This window comes from Pteropus alecto, unplaced genomic scaffold (genome assembly GCF_000325575.1).
Source record: "Pteropus alecto unplaced genomic scaffold, ASM32557v1 scaffold61, whole genome shotgun sequence".
Classification (NCBI taxonomy): Eukaryota; Metazoa; Chordata; class Mammalia; order Chiroptera; family Pteropodidae; genus Pteropus; species Pteropus alecto.
In genome coordinates, this window is record NW_006434835.1 from 12,946,049 (window position 1) to 12,958,637 (window position 12,589).

Genomic DNA, 12,589 nt, shown 5'->3' on the forward strand with positions numbered 1-12,589 from the left:
AGCAATGCATTCATTATTAAGGCAGTTAATGCATCTAATGATCCTTAATCACATAATGAAATGTTTGCTATGAATGTTTTATTCCACCACCTTCTCACACATTATTTATTGTTAATTAGTTACTAAGGGGTGATGAGCATTATCTTTTGATAAAAAGAAATTGCAAGAAGACTAGAATATTGCATGATTTGCAGTTCTTTGATTTAATATATTGTTTAATTCCATGTATCTAGAGCCTTAGCTATAAGATTCTTTTTCTCAATACGGGTTATTTTATCTAAGATATAAATGCCATGTGTTTACATATGGTTCAGCTCTTGCATGTATCCATTTTCCATTTAAAACAGAAATGCTCTCAGGCACCTTAGCCTGAGGCTATGCTTCTGTTAAACATTCAAGAAGTCAAGCTCTGTGACAGGGCTTCTTTGAAAGAATGCAGAAACTAATTAGCTAGCATCCTTTAAAATGTGTCAGTGTGTAGTTATATACACACACACACACTTATAGTGTATTTTCCTATACTACTATATATAGTGTATGTTCCTGTAATAGCATATATGCATTGTGCATGCATATTATATACATATATGTATATATATGTAATAGCATATATGCATTGTGCATGCATATTATATACATATATTATATATATGTCTTTAGATAACTTTTAAAATAATCTCCTTTACTAGTTATCTTTTTTAATTGTTCTATCATTCATAGGAACAGAATCACCAGAACTCACAGGCATTCTAGATGCTTCTCTTCTTCATGTACCATATTGAATAAGAATTCGAGTCATTATAATTTTACCTTACAAATGTCTCTTATCTCTATTCCGCTTTTATTCTGGTGCTATCATTTCTGAAAACAGTACTTAGCAGTTTGTCCTCTCTCCTTAACAACTCAGATTTGTATCGACCCTATTTGATATATATATATATATTTTTTTTTCTGATTAAGCAGGAAGAATTAAAGTAGGCTCTGAATGGGGATGATGGTGAGAATAAAGGAGACACGTGAGTCATAAAACAGGAGGTCATGTTCCAAGTTTCATTCTTTGGGGAAAGCTGGTGCTATCTGGACAATGGAGCGCATGAAAGAGATAGAAAACCAGCTTTCATGGAAGTTCACCTATAATTTTTTTGGAAGTCATAGCTGAAGCAAGTCCTAGAATCAGAATCCCGTACTTATAGAGCTAAAATGGGCCTCACCAATCACTCAGTCTAACCCTGAAAATAATTATGCTTTGTTATGGGCTGAATTCCCATGTTCTCAAAATTGATATATTGCAGCCATAGCGCACAGGACCTCAGAATGCATATCTGTTTGGAGAGAGCGACTTTAAATAAGTGACCAAATAAAAATGAAGCCATTAGGTTAGGCCCTACTCCAATATGTCTAGTGTCAATACAGGAAAAAAATGTTGTACACACAAATACCAGGGGTGCATGTATACAAAGGAAAGGCCATGTGAGACACAGGGAGAAGGTGACCATCTGAAAGCCAAGGAGAGAGGCCTCATATGCAACCAAAGCTGCCAACTCCCTGAACTCAGACTTTTAGCCTCCAGAACTGTGGGAAAATAAATGTGTGCTTTTGAAGCCACCTAGTCTGTGGTACTTTGTGGGGGCAGCCTTAGCAAACTAATATGCTTTTACTGATTCCTGGAAGAAATGCTATTCCTTCCCGTATCTCAGCACACTTTTCTTTTTTTTTAGGCAAAATTATATAGGAAAGAATAATTTTTCACACTGGAAAGCATTTAGGGCTGTATAAATCTCACAGGAAAGCACAAAAACAAAAGATTTTCAGCAATTAAACTTTAAAAGTCCTCTCAAGACCTCTCAAATGTTATGTGAATATTTCTACAAAGCCAAGTGCTAACAAACATATCCACTGAAGCAAAACCACCAGAAAAACACCTTCTCATTCCTTTGTGATTCTAACTGTTTACTAGATAACCTCTTATCTCAAGCAAATTCCCATTGTGTTATCTGAGAAGGGTTAAGTTGAAGTCATCACGTATCCTACTGAAGGTATAATTGTAAATGTGAAAAAAAAGTTCAGTGGTTCAAAATGACTTAGACGATCAACATATTTAATAGAAAATTTATTAAGACGTCCTCAGACACAAAACATTCTTTTAAGAATCTGATCTCAAATCTGAATTACTGCTAGACTGAATAACTGATTAAGAAATTGATTCTACTCTGACCTAGAGTCATCACCATAATTGTCCAAGGCCACCTCTCCTTTCTGGTGAGCAGAGGCTCAGTCAGAAACATGTCTTCTGTGATGCCTATTTCTGATCTGTGGCTCTGTGTACTGTATAACCCAAGGTTTCACCAGGGCCTTAGAGGGCTAACAAGCCTTCGACAGAATGAATTGAGCATCGATCTTCAAGGTTCATAGTAAAGGAATGAAAGCTAAGCTACTCATTCATGGCCTTTTCTGATAGTTCCTTTTTTAACTTTGGAATTAATTTTCTAGTCCAACTAATATTCAGAAGTTTTTAGACTGAAGGTCTTTGGACTCCTTATGGCTATAGATTTGTTTCGTTTGTTTGGAAGGTGTAATGTTTTATTTTAAAGGAAGATATGCATTTATATCTTAAATGCCTATATGTGGATCATGCATTCTCTTATTTGTCACAGTCCTCTGGTCCTCAGTACATCTTGCCCTCTTTGTAAAATACTTGAAGGGACTCTGAAGGCATTTGAATTTTTGTGGCCCTTGAGAGAGATTATGAGATTCCCCTATTTGTAGCCTTAATCATAGGACCCAAAGGAAAACATACTGTCTGTAAATATAAAATTTCCAGTAAGCAAAGTCATTCTAAGTTGATAATAAAATGTAAAAGGGTTGGTTAGGGCAAGTTCCTTGGGTGCTGAACCTCCCAGTCACCAAAAGCTAGGCAGTCTTCTAAAATTTGACTTATATTCTCTCAGTAACAAGCTGACTGCAGTGTGATTTCTCCCACAATCCCTTTCTAAAAAGGCAATATGTACTCCAAAAAGGGTAATTAGTTTATATATGAGATCAGGGATCTATTTCCCAAAGTAGGAATCTATATATCATCTTTTCCTAAAATAAGGTAGGAAAATACAGATTGGAATTGGGGAGGCCGGAAATAAGAATATCAGGAGACGGCAAACAGTGAACGAGAAGACAGAATTCACAGTCCTCGAGTGCAGAAGAGAATTATAGACAATCATTTCCTGCTATACTAGACTTGTTAATTCTTGTGTGGAAGGTGATCTTTGATTTCTGTAGATAAAGCAATCCTATAACTTGAATTCCTCTGTGCTATCTTAGGTCTAGGCATTTTTATTCCTTTTTTAAAAAAGAATATGTGTTGGTGAAAAAATAAATGTATACATAAATTAAATTAAATTTTTATGTCTGAGACTTTCTGTAGAAACAGATTATTATACCGCGAAATAATACTTGGTAAAATTAGATGGATGTATTCAGAAAATATGCCCAATGTGTTCTCATCTAGAAAACAGGCAAAAGCATCATGGCCTGCTTGGCCATGTAAGAGAACAACTTTGCATCATTCAGATTTAGCTGTTATTATCATTGCTACCTTAGCTTATGAAAAGCACACTGGGTAACATGCCAACGATTTATTAATAAGAGAACACAGTACTAACTAACCTTAAGGAAGCATTGGGTGGGCTTACAACCTGCTCTCACACATCTCTGTTTCTAGCATCTAGATGTCCATCTAGTTCTTTTTGCCTCCATTCTGGACTTGCCTGGAATTCTTATTCCCCCCTTTGCTCTATGTGGAGCAATTCGTCTCTGTCTAAATTCTGACCTGTGTTCCCTCTTTATCTCATGGGAACGAGTGAAACCAATGCCCTCTAAGTAGCAGCTGCTTTCTCCCGGGAAACATATTTCACGACCATCTTCTGCTATTTATGTCTCCCTCGTTGACTAGCACCTCCCTTTTCAAAATAGTTATCAAGGTATTTCTCCAAATTCTCACAATGCTCTTTCTAAATGAAACCAAGGTTAATACATTGTTCTCCATATGAATATTTTAAAATACAGACATCCTACATAAGAAGAACATGTGCAACTGGGAGCAAGATGCAGAGACCACCCCATAACTGGGCCGAGTGTTTATCCTCGGCATACCACATAGCACCTCCCACTCCAAATTTATTTCACGATGTACACATATAGCAAAACATCAAGATGTATGCCTTAAATATACACAATTTTCATTTGTCATATTTAGTTTTCTTTTTTTTTTAACTAAAAAAAAAAAAAAAAAAAAAAACCAGCTCAGAAAACACGGCCTGGCTTGGAATCAGAAGGCAGTGGGAATTTTTATGGACTAGACAAAGAAACAGAGTTAATATAGATATATAGAAATAAGAAAGAAACAAGGCACATTCTGAAAGCCACCGGTGATGGGAAGTGCAGAGTTAATGAGCCAGCTCTGCTTCACCACCCAGCATTCCAGAGGAGGGAGATGCCCCACTGCATGAAGCCCTCATTGGCACGAATTCTAGTCCTTGGCAGCAGAGAACCCCTGTTCTGCTCTTCTGCTTTCCAATTCCTCATATCCCAGCACTAAAGTATGTCTGTGAACCACACAAACCATAGCTTCAAAACAGCAGTGTCATATCCTCTCGCTTTACTCATAAAAGCAGAGAAAGCCCTGTCCCAGGGTAGGGGGCCCTTCAGCCTCAGGACTGACTCCTAAAGGCTGCCACAAACGTATCCCCACAACCTCTCACATAGCCACTGAGCCTGGATAGCAAGGGTGTTGTCATGGCAACCAGAAGACAGCCAAGAGCAGAATGGATGTTATCACCCCACAAGTGGTGCTTCAAGTCTTCATCTCATCACTCTTCCCATCTGACGAGCCGCGTCATTAAGAGGTTCTGGATAGTAATTAACCGCAGAGTGCTTCTTCACTACTCCAAGTTTGGTCACGCCAGAATCCCCATGAGGATGAATAAAGAGCAAATTTCAGCTACAGGGTCTAAAAATTCAGGTTGGGATGTGAGGGTCGATACTGGGGAGAGAGATCCAGGGAGAGAGAATCCTGGAGGTCATCTCACTCAACACCCTCAACACAGCCTTCCTTCCACATGCGCACGGAAATGAAAAAGCATGCGGTATCACATCCGATTGCCCTTTTCAAATTCCCAGAATGAAGCACTATGAATCAGCAATATTCCTTGGAGAAACCCTCCCAGACTGTGGTAGAATGCTGGCTAAGGTCTCAGGAAACCTATTTATTCCCTGGCTCAGCCAAAGCAGGATTGGCATAAGAAAACTGGGTTAGCTAAGTCCTCTGAGAACAAGTTATTTCACTAAGGAACCCATTTTGTATAATTTAATAAAATCTATATTTCAGTACATGTTTTTTCCTTTCCATCTTTTTCCCTCACTCTTCTCAAAAAAAAAAAAAGTCTCCTTATCTTTAGAGGACAAATGGAAAGATCTCTTTCCATAACTCAGCCAGAAAAACTTAAACATCCAGGGTGTTAAAATAGGCTTGGTGTGATGGCATCAGGGATGGAGGGCTTGGTAGGACAGGGGGGGTGCAGGGAGATGCCTACTGCCCTTCATCCTTTCAGGCAGAGAAAATAACGTATTAGGCATCTTAGAGAATGGCAAACCGCTGTAACTTCACATACACATACTCCTAAGTGGTAGGGACAGTAGAACACATACAATAGTGGTGAGATAAGGTCAGCAGGGTAGGCAGAGTCTGATCACGATCAGTTTATCTAGCTAAATACAGAGCTTAGATTTTGTTGTGAAATTGATGAAATTAGCTTTAGCGAGACCATACCAGCAAGGCAAGACTCACACATCACAGAAGGTGTGGTATTCATCAAACCCTAAAGGAAGAGGAAGAACATGAGGGTTTGCAAGAATTGGGACACACACATCTCTGAGTATGGTTCCTTCTACAGTGTTGTCTGCAAAAGTAAAATTTTCCCCTTGCAAGTGGGAATAGAGTCATTTCTTCACAGTGAAATCTCAAGTTTTCGAGTGCACTCCAGGGAGAGGAGTGAACTAGATGCACTGAGGTTAAAGGCACAAGATGGAACCCGTCGGGGCAGAGGAGTCACAAGTGAAGGAGAAAGTCTGCTCAGTTTCCGTCTTCTTTGCCCCAAATCAAAGTAACAGAATCTGATCCAAAGTTCTGGGCTACAGATGGTGGAACAGCACAGCATATGCTCTGCAAGTACCTCCAAGAGCCGCCTATATCCTGGCTCTTAAATACTTCACAACAGAGAAAATGTGCTGATAATTTATACATTCAATATGTGTTCATGTGTGTACATGCCCAACACACACACACACACACACACACACATGGCCAGTGCTCAGCAAACTCTGCACCAGTGAACTCGGCTCACGAGCCTCCTTTCTCTTCCTACGCTTCCTCTACTCCTGTTCCTAGTGATCGTCATGCTCTCCCGTTTCTCTGATCTTTAGACCTGTTTGGGGGAAGGATTTTAAGGTCAGTTTTTTTACCCCTCCATAAGACCTCCAGCCTCCTACGAAGCCCAACTCTTAACTCTTGCTATGTGGAAACAAAACCGTTTCTTCTTCTTAGAAGAATTTAATGCATAAGAAAACATGGAGGGGAAGGTCATTTATTGATCTCATAGTGTTTAGTCCAATACCTAGTTTCTGTATACCTATAGCCAGGTATACACACGTATAGGTACCCTGGTGTGTGCGCAACCCATAAATACCAGGATCTGTTCAATAAACAGCAAAATGTTTCCTTGCATTTACCTTGTATTTTAGTCTTTAGGCTCCAGAGGCTCTGACAAGTGGGATGAGAGCCATCATATTACTACAGCAAAGCAAATAAAGAAAGTAACACTGAGAGTACTCTGGGTGACAACTGACCACCTTCCAACTCTAGACTTCCAGTCCTGATTACAAGTCCCAGCACCAGTGTTGTTCAATGAACTTGAAAATTCATTCATTCTATAATTATTTTCAGGAGGAGTTCATACCATCTCTCCATTATCCATGTGACTCTGAACAGGCTACCTCTTTTCACTATGACCTTTCCTTAAAAACATCCCTAAGAACCCCATCTGCTCCATAATTACATTTATTGTGGTTAAGTAGAAGAGGCAGCAATTACACAAACCTCTGGCTGTGTCAGTCCTTTGTTAGAAAATTCTTGCCAGCACAACTGTGCTCATGAAACCGCCAATTCCTCCTCACACACTGACACACATACGCACTCAACACACAGATACACAGACTCACACATTCACATCCCCCCACGACATTCAGAGCTATGCCCATTCCCACATGGGTGCATTTGCGCACATAAATGCACAACCTGTATGCAAACAGAGTCCCCACATATATTTATGCATGTGTTTTATAAATAGCTAAACCTACTAATTCACAAGCCTCTGTGGCTGGCAGATTACTGGAGTGTGCAGATTAGAACTAAAACAAATGATTGCAAAGTCAAGAATAGCCCATTGCCAAACACATTCTGTTCTTTTGCTTAGCGTTGTAGTTTTGCCTTAATTTATGCTAATCCTGACTCACGCTGCAAGTTAAGGTACTGTGGTTCATAAATGGAGTGCAATCTACAACTCCATTTTGGCTGAGAAGAAAGAAAAGACCGCCAGGTTTCTTAATGACGCTTTAAAAAACAAAAAATTACAGTTTTGCCACATATTAATGTGAGAATAGTTGGGATGCTTCACCGTACAGATATATCTATATACCGTGTATGTGAACAAATACATAAACTCGTAATGAAGCTCCAGTTCTGTGAGAACTCTTAGAACAGATGTTGAGTTTAATTTCTGTCACCACATATGAGAGTTGGGTTTAATCAAAAAAAAAATTTTTACAGGCTTCAGTAACTTCATGTCCAAGGGCCACATTCTTTCTACCATCTTAACTCTCCCTGTTATGCCGTGTTGGGCTTCAGATGCCACATTCGGTCCTTCTGTCCTCCTACCATTTCTTCTTCCATGATAGGACTTCAATTTCTCTCTATCTGTCTGTCTGTCTGTCTCTGTCTCTGTCTCTGTCTCTCTGTCTCTTTCTCTCTCTCTGTCTATCTGTCTGTCTGTCTCTCTCCTCTCTCTTCTTCTTCAGTACAAACTCCTCGATTTAGAGTTCCACTAGAACTTCGTGCCAGCTACCTTCTCCTCCAATTTCTGGTCAGTCTTGTATATACTTGAATACAGAAATATACCAGACATATTTCTCTCTCTTTTTTTTTTTAGCTCCCTGATTATTCTCCACTGAGTTCAAATCCACATCAATTTTTCTTAGTCTGAACTTATTCCTTGACTAGAAACAGGTCATAATTTCTCTTTCCATGCATAGAATTTCCAATAAATAGAATGTATTGCTATCCACTGAAAATATTTCCATTATTTCTGAATCCCAAGCCAATTTCTGAGATGGCATTTCTTAAACTTGTACTGAGGTTTAATATATACACAGGATAATGTTTGGATCGTATGTATTCAGTCAGTTGAATTTTTAGAATTCAAATACATCTGTGTAACCAGCCATTCAGATTAAGGAAACAAATATATTATTAGCATGACAGAGGCACCCTCATGGCCCCTCACCCTTGACCTTATTGGTTAATCTCTTCAGCTTGCATCTTTTTAAAATTGAGATAATACATATCTCTAGTGGCTGCCATTAGAATTAAAATAGATAGTGCAGGTAAATGTATTTCTTTAACCATCTTTCCAACATGGTGGCTAAAATTAAAAATTTGTTAAACGTACTATTTAAAAAGTCTTCAAGTGTGGCCAAATCGTGAAGTTGATGATAAAGTTTGTTTATACCCACAGCCTACGAAATAAAATTCTTAGCTTTGCCATTAACAAAAATTGATTTGATGACTCGTAGATGTGAATCCACTACATCTGTAGGGATCTGGACTCTCTCCATGCTGAGCTTCAGGGATAATGAAAAACTTCAGATTGAGTGTCGAAGCTCTCTTACCAGCTGAGTTTCATTAACACTCTTAGTAATGATCATATTCCTTGTGAAACAGAAAGATAATTATGTTTCTTGATGACAAATAGGAAGATGTCATAATCACCAGGTATAAAAAACAATACTCCACAGCAAAAATACATAAAAAGGACCAAAACTCAGCAATTTCCTTTTTTAGGCTCTTTGAAGGAAGTTGCAACTCAGCAAGGTTTGGTGTGTGTGTGCATGCACATGTGTGTGCACGCGTGCGTGCGCGCACACACACACACACTATATTAGTCTAGGAGAAATGCTTTCTATTACAGACATTTAATATAATTCTAAAACCTAGGAAACTTCCTGAGAAGTAAATACAATGAACTCTCTATTCCTAATAACAATCTGTTTTCCTACAACTGATATCTTCTCTAAACCTACTTAATTTTACTATCCTGGGCTCCCTATATTTGCCTCAGCAGTTAGTACTTATCTCCAGAATTATATAATTCATTCACTCATTCAAAATTATCTACTGTTTAAAAAATAATCCTGGCGCTCTGTTGGAACTGGGGACCCACAGATAGGAATGAGATGGAGAAATATGATGTACCTCTTTCACGGAACGCAGAACCTAGTTAAAATATCAATTGTGGGAAGTGATAAAGAAGTAGAAAAACATATCTAAAGACAAGGTGAAGTCCCTGTTGAGATTTGGATGCTCTAAAAAGGAGCAACATGAAGTGTTTTTTGAATGTTACCTCAGAAGCCTCAGAAATCATGTCTAGACCGCTACAGATAGTACAGCTCTGGTGCCAAAGCCTGGGACAACAAGGTTCTCAGAGATTCCTCTCTTCTATGTTCAAGATAAGGTGATGTCACGTTATTCTGAAGTACGGAAGAACAAAGAAGTTTCTTTGCATTTACTTTTTTCTGATACTTACAAAATCTCCTCCTCTGCTGCTTGCTCTCTCTCTCTCTCTCTCTTTTTTTTTTTTAATAACTGTTTATTTTTATTTATTTATTTTTTTATGCCTACAGCACCTGGTCTTCCTAGGTGTTCTCCCATCCAAGTACTAACCAGGCCCGACACTGCTTAGCTTCCGAGATCAGTCGCAATCGGTGTGTTCAGGGTGGCATGGCCGTAGACTGCTTGCTTCCTCAAATGATAGAAAGGGGTTTTTTTGTTTGTTTGTATGTTTGTTTGTTTGTTTGTTTCAATAACATCTCTTTAAAAGGTCAAAGGAAAGCTTGAAAAACTGCAAGTGATTTGGGGGCAGTCTGTCACAATACCTCAAAAAGTACAATGTAAAATAAACATATATTTTTAAATATATGCATACATTAAATATATGCTCAATACCTCAAGATAGATGTTAACACTTAGGCAGGGGAGTTTTTAAGAAGAGGAAGGAAAATATGTACTCACTGTGCTCATGAGATAAATTTATGGAAAGATGAAGTGACTTCAGATAGTGCTGCTCTGGTCTGGCTGTGTGTCCTTCCCACGAATTCATTTGTGGAAATCCTAATTCCTAAGGTGATGGTATTAGAAGGTGAAGACTTTGGGAGGTGATTAGATGGTGATGGCACAGCATTTGTGATTGGGATTTATGCCCTTGTAAAAGAGGCCCCACAGCGCTCTCTAACCCCTTTCACCAGGTGAAGACACAGCGGGAAGGTGTCCTCTATACATAAGAAAGTGGGTCCTCTCCAGACACCTATCTAGGATATGATCAAGCTGCCAGCACTTGATCTTGGATTTCCCAGCCTCCAGAACTATGTGAAATAAGTTTCTGTTGCTGACAAGCTACTCAGTCTGTGGTGTTATGTTACAGCAGCCTTACCAGACAAAGACAGGTGCAAGATACACCGACCCCACAAGTCAGACTTAGAGGTGCGACGAGAGGCCCGAAGCTCAATGATCCAGGCTGAAAAGAGCCAAGCAGGGTCATTCTCGTAGTTGTGTCCTGTTTGGTGTTGAGGGCAATGCATTTCTATAAGGAGCCCACAAATCTGTGGGGAACCTCGTGATGAAGGTACTTGCCCAGAGGGAGGGTCTGACCTCACTGCCAGGCTCCTGTTAATCTCCTGAAGGCCCACCCCACAAGGTACAGTGCCCTCCTGCCGTGCAGCACTGGCTTCCTGGCCACCTCCATGCAGACGGTGCTAGAACAGAATGCGGGTCCATTCAGCTTTCCCTAGAAATTCCAGCAACTGACTCCGATCTGCAAAGGCCTGTGGGGTTGCGATTGAAGTTACCTTGGAAACGTCTCGATGATGAATGGAAAGGACTTGAGTGGAAATCTGGGGACTGAAGCACAGCGTCTGCTTAGGCATTGCTTGTCTTTTTGCTTTGTGCTGCTATGAATGCATAGCGTTCTCATTCCCAAGGCTCTACGGGGCCCGCACATGCTCACGACTGCACTCCCTTCGTGTGTGTAGACACAGAGTGCACAATTGTCTACTTCAGACAAAACTATCACATTATAAAACTCTTTAGCGTTGTCTTTTTCTACAAAATCATGCGGTGAACGAGTTGCTATAACTTAACTTCTTGCCACATTTTTACTGATAAATTATTTTGGTCTAACAATGCTTTATACTTTTTAAGAAAACATCATGCCTCTCGGAATAGAATTATAGTCCCTTCTTCTGGCTCCACAATGAAGTGCATATCATACTGCCCACAAGGTGAACTAACAACACCTCAATTAAGATATGAGAATGAGGGGCCAAGTGTTGACCGTAGGGATTAAATGATCCAGGAACATCATTTTCCAAGTGTCAAAAAAGAAAAAAAAATATATCCTAAGTCGGCCAGTGAAAGTCAGAGAGATAACCCCAGAAGTCTTTTATGGTTTGTCAAGGTCAGAGGCTATGCCTCCTAAACAATCACATACTATGGCGACTTTCTTCTTGACATGTTTACAGTCACAAAATCCTTTCCATCTACGGCCATGCTACCCTGAACAAGCCCGATCCCATCTGATCTCTGAAGTTAAGCAGGGTCGGGCCTGGTTAGTACTTGGATGGGAGACCACCTAGGAAGACTAGGTGATGTAGATGTAAAAAATAAAAAAAATAAGGGATTGTAAGGTCCTTGCAATCTGTGAGGTCAACCAAGGGTTGCTTCACCTAAAACAACAACAACAACAACAACAAATCTTTAAAACAAAATCCTTTCCATTAGGTCACCCTTCCATAGAGTCTCTACTTTCCAGAGAAATGATTCACAGATAATCAATTAATATTTCTCCTCTGTATCAAAATGGAAGCACTGCCATATTGTTTACTAACTTTCACCAGGAAGGGGGGATGTGAGACTATTCCTAGAGACAGTCTGGGCTGGTAACAGGCTCAATCTAAGAAGTACCACAAGATTAAGGAAGTAGAGCTAGCGTTTGGAGGCAGATTGAAGATTGCCTCTCCATTGCCTTCCTTAGAACATTTTAAACAGTATCAAAAGATCATGTTTATCTGAGCCTCTACTGACCTTCTCTTCACACAGCTGATATCGCACAAGTCATATGAAGTTAATTTCACTCCTTCCAGCAATTAAAGATCCTCAGACCAATACTCTAGAACTCAGCATCATTATGACACACCTGTTTATCATCTTTCC

At 39.5% G+C, this 12,589-nt stretch overlaps 2 pseudogenes; one reads left to right on the top strand and one right to left on the bottom strand.

The window, feature by feature from the left end:
* Window positions 1-9,996: 9,996 nt before the first annotated feature.
* Window positions 9,997-10,114, bottom strand: LOC112478545 (annotated as a pseudogene).
* A 1,800-nt stretch (window positions 10,115-11,914) lies between these two features.
* On the top strand, window positions 11,915-12,033 carry LOC112478653 (annotated as a pseudogene).
* Window positions 12,034-12,589: the final 556 nt, after the last annotated feature.